The sequence below is a fragment of the Micromys minutus genome (genome assembly GCF_963924665.1).
Source record: "Micromys minutus genome assembly, chromosome: 1".
NCBI lineage: Eukaryota > Metazoa > Chordata > Mammalia > Rodentia > Muridae > Micromys > Micromys minutus.
The window spans coordinates 256,474,104-256,481,136 of record NC_137969.1 but is presented as its reverse complement, the minus strand read 5'-3'; the positions used below and the strand labels follow the sequence as shown (position 1 = coordinate 256,481,136).

At 37.6% G+C, this 7,033-nt stretch overlaps 1 gene segment (V, D, J or C); it reads left to right on the top strand.

Annotated features, from left to right (window-relative positions):
* The first annotated feature begins 1,550 nt into the window (after positions 1 to 1,550).
* Positions 1,551 to 2,000, top strand: LOC308418357 (Ig heavy chain V region 3-6-like). The segment is given in 2 exons: positions 1,551 to 1,593; positions 1,675 to 2,000.
* The last annotated feature ends 5,033 nt before the right edge of the window (positions 2,001 to 7,033 follow it).

The following is a 7,033-nucleotide window of genomic DNA, read 5'->3' as shown; positions in this document are numbered from 1 at the left end:
TTCCCATCCTCCCCCTGAGCTCCCAGAGACGAAATCCTCAATTAAAGTGTACCATGAAGGGGCCCATGGCTACAGCTGCATATATAGAAGTGGAGGGCAGTGTCTGGTGTCAATAAGAAGAGAAGCTCTTAGTTCTATGAAGGCTTGGTTCTTCAATGTAGGTGAATGCCAGTGAGGCAAGAGTGTGTGTGTGGGAGCAGGAACATCCTCACAGAAGCAGGGGCTTAGAGGATGGATGAACTGGGAAATGGGATAATCTTTGAAATGTAAATAGATAAAGCATCCAAGACAACTAATCTATGAAAGCATGCAAATTTTAGGAAAGGTGAAAGGAAGTCTAATTTGGGGAGAGCACAGATAAAATCAGGAGCAGCATGGGCTTCCTAATTAGAAAGATAAAACTTAAGAAATAAACTGGCAGAAGCCATGTAAGAAAGTTCATGACAAGCAATTAAGTTTTTCAGAAGAGGCCCTCCATTTCTGCATGACTAGATGGGAGCTCACAGAGGCATGTGCTCCAGAGGATTCATCTCAGGATTGCTTCTCACCACTGATAAATCTTTCCTGCTGTTATATAGTCTAGTAATTCCCAGGCATCAGCCAACCCTAGGCAGTAATTTTCCTACAGATCAACATGAAGATGTACATTCATAGAATAATGCTGTTCAAATGTGTTAATGACATTATAGAATTCCTGCTGTGATGCAAATGAAATGATTATAGGAAGAAACTTTTAGAAGATGGGTTTAGTTTTTTTTTTTTTTTTATTTTCTAGGAAGACAAAATAAAATTAGAATCAAGAATAGAATTACTTACTCCTCATAGATTAGTAAGTAAGGACTGCAAGGTAATGAATACAGTGAGCCTTCATAATTTGCATGAAGAAGAAAAAATATCTTTGGACAGATTTGCGATTAAGACAAAATATTCATTCTAAGACAGGTCTAAGGATCAGGTCACAGGGGTGTACTATGATGAAACAAGGCCATGTTAAATTGTTGCTTTAAACTTATAAGAGTGGGAGGCTACTGAGTTGAATAAAGAGGACAAGTAATGTTTCTTTTTCTAATCCCATACTGGTAAGAGCAGGAGTCAATTTGCCAAAGCCATCTGCTTCTGGGCCCTAGAACAGTAAGGGAAAGTGAATGGCCAGAGGTCATATGCCTCTGTTCTGCAGAACTTCAACACCCAGTTGTGAAAAAAGGATTTCACTCATCTGAGAATTTAAATTACTGGAGCATAAAAATATAAGTGGAGAGATTTGTTAGGAATTGAAGATGGGATTATGAAAAGCTGTTTCCTACAATTTCCACAGTCCTTATGTTCTCTTAATTCTGTTGTTTATTACAGGAAGCCAAAGGCAATGTTGCCCACATTTTAATAACCAAAGAGCATCACTATTTAGTCTCCCCATTTACTACAAGAAAGTTGGCTCCCCACATGCAAATGCAAGTTCTGGCTCTAAGTTAAATTCCCCCCCTAGACTAAGGCAGCTCACATTTCTCTCACACAGAAGGTAAACCTCTGAAGAGAAGGGGTGTCACCTAAAGATGAGAGTGCTGGACATTCTGTATCTGGTGACAGTACTTCCAGGTGAGTTCTACCATTTCATACACATTTCCATGAGGGCTTATGACAATGTGTGATTGACAGAATTTTCTCTCTTTTCTGAAGGAATTCTGTCCCAGGTACAGCTTCAGGAATCAGGACCTGGCCTTGTGAAACCTTCTCAGTCACTCTTCCTCACCTGCTCTGTCACTGGCTTCCCTATCACCAGTGGTTACTACTGGATCTGGATCCGACAGTCACCTGGAAAGACCCTAGAATGGATGGGGTACCTGACTTACAGTGGAGAAACTGTCTACAACCCATCCGTTAAGAGCCCCATCTCCATTACTAGAGAAACATCCAAGAACCAGTTCTTCCTGCAGTTGAACTCTGTGACCAGAGAGGACAAGGCCACATATTACTGTGCAGGAGACACAGTGAGAAGACTTTAATGCCAACCCAGACACAAAACCCCCTGCAGAAAAGCTTTAAACCAGCAGGTGGTGATGTTGGTTTGATTTTCTTTTTGCTTGTTTTGTTTTTCTCTATTTCTTTTCTTTATTTTTAATTGGATATTCTATACTATTACATTTCAGGTGTTATCCATTTTCCACCAATACCATCCTCCCTCTACCCATTGCCTCCATAAAGGTGCTCTCTCTCCCAACCTACCTCTCCTGCCTCAGCACCTAGGCATTTCTCCTCATAGGGAAAATGATCCTTCACTGAATCAAAATTCTCTCCTCTCATTAATGTCAGAGAATGCTATCCTCTGCTGCATATGCACCTAAAGCCATGGGTCTCTCCATAAGAACTCATTGCGTGATGTTTTAGTCCCTGGGAACTGTGTGTGGTTACGTTAGTTGAAAATTTTGTTCCTTCTATGGAGATACAAACTCATTCAAGTCCTTCAGTATTTTCTCTAGATCCTTCATTGGGGTCCCTGTCTTATGTCCCATGTCTGATGGTTAGCTGAAAGCATACTCCTGATCCTCTCTTTGACACTTTATTTGCTCCCATAAGTGTTTTATTCTTTCTTCTATGGACTGGAGCATCTACCTTCTGGCCTTGCTACTCTTTGAGCTTCATAAGTTCTGTGAGTTGGTTGTTTGATATTCTGAGCCTTTTTCAAAGCTTCTGGAAGAAAAATGATATTGTCAGGAAGACAAAACTGCAACCAAGATATTGGAAACAAATCTTTACCAATCCTACATTTGAGAGAGGGCCAGTATCTAATATATACAAAAAACCTCAAAAAGTTAGACTCTAGATAATCAAATAATGTTACTAAAAATGGGGTACAGAGCTAAACAAAAGATTCTCAGCTGAGAAATAGCAAATGACTGAGAAGTACCCAAAGAAATGCTCAACTTCCCTAGTCATTGGGGAAATCTTGGAACCCCAAGATTCCACCTCACACCAGTCAGAATCTTAAATAAAAATCTTAGGTGACAACAGATGCTGTCAAGGCAGTGGAATGTATGTTGTCCTGAAGTTGTTTGTATTTTAATATTAATTCCCACTTCCCTAGTAAGGGCTGCCTAATCACATGACTCAAACTGAACCTTTCCATTTTAATAAGTAAAATAAAGAAAAGCCAGTGACTGGGTGGGGTGAGGGAGGTAGAGAAGGCTGAGAGGTCTGATGAGGTCAGAGAATGGAGGGAGCAGGTTGTGGCAACATCAAATTTTTCAAGTACCAGTTAAACCCAGGTTATATTGATTGGTGTTAAAAAGCTATGAACATTAAGGGTTGTACATGTCGAATATTTCATATAGAAGGCAGTTTGTATTTTTGTCTATTTAATGCAATCTTGTTGTGTAGAGTGTTTTATGACTGAGATTTGAATATACAAACTTGTATGAAAAGCTCTCGGGATGTAGAGTTGAGTGTTTGGGATTTTGGGGTACAGAAACACCTTGGAACAGAGTCAGGGAACAAACAGTAGTAAACTACCATAAAAAGGAAGTTTCAGGGACAAATTGAGCTGTGGTGGCAGCTTAGACTTAGTGTCAGAGGTGTCAGGACAATATCAAGGTTGGACTTGAGGAGTGAGTCCTCAGTGCCAGTAAAGAAATAAACCATTTTTTAATATTATTATTCTTAAATATTTACTGCAACAGGTGCCACACCAATGTGTTAGACAAGAATCCACTAAAAAGTTTATGGCTCTCAGGCTAAGAGTATGATAAAATGTGTTCATTTTCTTAGTAAGAGTGGGACAGTGTCATTTTGAGTCACAGTGTGTTTCAGCTTGGGAATATTAAAGAGGCAGACTTTGCTGACAGGCTGTAGTTTCCTGTGGCTAAAAAGGCAGGTGACTCAGATACACACAGACATAGAGAAAAAGAAAAAAAAGTGAGAGAGTGATAAAGAAAGTGATAGATAGAAGGAGAGAAAAAGACAGAGAGATTAGTAACTATTTGATTCTTTAAAAATGTTTTCAAAAAATAAAAATGGGTATTTGCTTTAAAGTGGTATAAAGAATTGAGATACAAGTCAAGTTTGTATTTCTAGTTAGAAGAACAGAGTATAGAATTTACCCGAAAAATATGAGAATTTTCACCAGTGGTTCAGAACTGAGATAAGTCTGTATACCAAAAGAGTGAATAGAAATGGATATTAAGTTAGATATTAATATTAAGATCTGGTTCTCCAGACTGAGAGAGAAGACAAATTAAAATACTTTGGAGTAAGGAACTAGATTTACAGAATTGTCTAATAAATGTATAAAATGTTGGTTCAAAATTAGAAAAAGAAAATTAGTCACTGACTTGAAGGGAGAGAGTGGTGAGTTTTGTAGGTCAAAGGTTTATCATTGATAGATATCTGTGTAACAAAGAGTATATACAGATATATATTAGGGAAAATATTAATAACTAAAGATTTGATACTCCAGATTGAATGCTAGACAGAGCAAAATACATAAACCAAGGTCTTGTTTTTTCACATTGTTTAATTACAGATGTGTAAGTGATAGATGTTGCAGTAAATTCTTAAAAAAAAAAATCATTAACAAAGGTTTATTACTTTATGTTCTGAGGTCTCACTACTTAGTCTCGACCCTGATACAGAGCTGTGCACACCTCATGCTCAATCCCAGCCACATGTTCTGAGAAACCAAGGTCCATCTTGTTCTTGCAACTTCCTTTTCTTGGCAGTCTTCCTCTGCCTGCCTTCCATTTGAGTGTTGGTTTACCCGAAAACTCAGCAAAAACACAACCCTACAGCCTGATAGCTTTTCATACAGGCTTATATATTCAACTCTCAATCCACAAATCCTCTACACAACAATATTGCCATGAATAGACATAGATACAAACTGCCCTTCTATATGAGATTAGACCTGTAACATCTTTAATGTTCATTGCTCTTTAACACCAATCAATATCACCTGAGTCTAGCTGATCCTTGGGAAACTCCATGTTGCCACAACCTTCCTTCTCTATCCTCTGATCTCCTCAGACCTCTTTCTCTCTCTACCTCCCTCACCCCACCCTATCACTGGATTTTCTTTTTTTTCTAATTAAAATTGGAAAGTTTAGTTGGAGTTACATGACTAGGCAGCCCTTCTTGGGGAAGTGTAATTAACATTAAAATAAGAACAGCTTCATGACAATCTACATTTTCTACTTTTTACCAGTTAAAAAGTTTTTTCCCTACTATAAGATGAGTATAACTGTTGTCATTTTACAATTTATAAAGTATAAGACAGCCTCAACATCAAACCTATCAATTTTGTTTAGTAAATAAAGCATTTTTTATCTATCTTGAAAGACTATAATTCTATATCTGTCTTATATCTAGGCTTTAGATTGTATATCATCTGAAAATCAACTTTTGAGATCTATATTAATTTTCTTAATGTCAATCAGATGGTTTGGCTATGAGGCTACCAATCGTCAACACTGTCAGAAATCACAGAATGACTAATATTGCCTGATAATGAGAAGCACAAAGCACAGCTTCGAAAAACAGCCAATATATAGAGACTGCTGCTGATCACTTGGACAGTAACACCTCTCTCAAAACGATGGAGCATCACTCTTCAGACTTCTGGCCCAGGGTCATATCTGACAGACCTTTTTAATGCAGAAATATTAAGGTCTGATAATTTTGTCTTGGCAAAGATTATCAGTCCACTATTCCACAAAAGTGCTCCTTTCTCGTCAGTGTTGTCTGTATATGAATTAGGCAACACTTGCCTAGAGGCTGTCTCACCACAACTGAAGCAACTCTACTGATGCTCAATAGCTTCTTAGAATCTAAGAAGGGGTGCTGTCAGGTGCAGACAGGTCTCTAGTCAAATTATGGTTAATTAAAAATAAATAAAGTTGTCTATGACTTAGTGGATAGATTCCATCCACATGAATATGGATAGGCTTAATTGGAATAAATTATTTACTTGCTAATAAGCAAACGAGTTAAAAATCTTGGCAGATTTTCTTTTCAATGTCCAAAGGGGAGCAAGAGGAAAGAGCTAGGAGTGGATATGATAATAATATATTGCAATCATTCAGTCATTTGATGACAGACTTGTATCTTGTTTATCTAATTTAGACATTGTTGAAAATATATGCTGTATAAATGTGCATTTGATCTCAAATATTTCTCAAGTATTTTAACTTCTGGTCATTTGGGTAAGTTTTGTAACAAATACCATTCTGGAAAAGCAAATATTAATTTCATGTACATAAAAGAAGATTTTAAATGCGTATAACTTAGGAGAATTTTACATTTTTCCCAATTTAATTGGATATTCTCTGTATTTACATTTTGATGTTATAGAATTTCCACCCACTCCCCTTCCTCCTGTCCCTCATCTTGCTTCCATAAAGATGCTCCCTCTCCCAGTCACCCGCTCCACCTCAGTGCCTTGGCTGGTTGATGACATTTTTCTTCCCATGAGGTTGTAATCTTTCTGCTATTTCAGTCCTTTCTCTTGTTCGTTCATTGGGGTTCCTATGTTCAGTCTGATGTTTAGCTGCAAGTATCCTCCTCTGTATCTGTTTGACTCTGGGAGAGCCTCTGACATGACATACATGTCTGGTTCCTGCCAGTAAAAACTTTTGGCATCACCAATAGTTTGGTTGGTTTGGTGGCTGCATATGTGGTAGTTCTCCAGGTGAAACAGTCTCTGTAAATCTTTTCTTTAATCCCTGCATCTCTATTTGACTTTCTATCTCTTTACCTGTTTTGTTCTCCATTCTGAAAAGACTAGTCATTCTAGTCTTTTTACTTTTTGAGCTTCTTAAGTTCTGTAGATGGTTTCTTGGGCATTCTGAGCTTTTTTTTTTTTTTTTTTTTTTTTTTTTTTTTTTTTTTTTTTTGGAGGGGGGTGAGGGGACTAGTATCTGCTTATAAGCAAGTACATACCATGAGTACTCTTTTGTGACTGGGTTAAATGACTCAGGATGATAACTTTAAGTTCCATCCATTAGCCAAGAATTTCATGAACTCATTTTTAATAGCTGATTATTACTCC